The sequence below is a fragment of the Apaloderma vittatum genome, unplaced genomic scaffold (assembly GCF_000703405.1).
Source record: "Apaloderma vittatum isolate BGI_N311 unplaced genomic scaffold, ASM70340v1 scaffold5993, whole genome shotgun sequence".
In the NCBI taxonomy this organism is placed as follows: domain Eukaryota; kingdom Metazoa; phylum Chordata; class Aves; order Trogoniformes; family Trogonidae; genus Apaloderma; species Apaloderma vittatum.
The window spans coordinates 17,322-18,040 of record NW_009708488.1 but is presented as its reverse complement, the minus strand read 5'-3'; positions in this window follow the sequence as shown (position 1 = coordinate 18,040).

The window sequence follows — 719 nt, the reverse complement described above, 5'->3', positions numbered from 1 at the left end:
TGACATTCCTGTTTCCATGCTGCTGAGAGAAAGAATGAGCCTCAAAACCTCCCGAATTTACATCTTAAAAACAATACCAGTGGGATCTATAGGGAAGGCTGTTTTACTGAGGATTGCAGTCAAGTAACATTTTCCAATGAACTGACACAGTCACATCAGTAATTGTGCTGAGTCTACGCATGCTGTCACGTAGTTGTGTTAACATGAGAAATTTGGGAAGGTATGTGCTCTAGAAAGTACTATTCATGACGCCATTACAGCATGAAACATGCTGTATTAGCAGCCATGTTAGTGGTACTTCAGGAACTAATCTGATTCCTTCCACAAAATTTTCAGGAGATTAAAAAACCTAATTTTTTTTTTTTTTTTTTTTTAAAGAATGTTGTATTTCACACAGCTGGTAAGGAGAGCAGGCACTTGGAGCCACATTTCCCACTGTTCTGCAGGAGAGGTACGTCAGTCAAACTGGAGTAACACTAGGGAGACGTAGAGCCCCTCTGCCTTTGAACTTGCTACTCTTCGGTGTCTCTAGGTGTTAGCATCATCTGAAAGATGAAAACACTGTCCATGACACTGCAATGGAAGGGTCCCTGAACAATCCCAGCCCTCGCCTTTGGTAGTAAAAGATCAACTTAAAGGAGTGAGTAAGCATCCTTCAGCGTGGTAAGGTATCATTAAACTACCAAGTTGGCTCCAGCATCTTTCTACTTGAGTCAGCT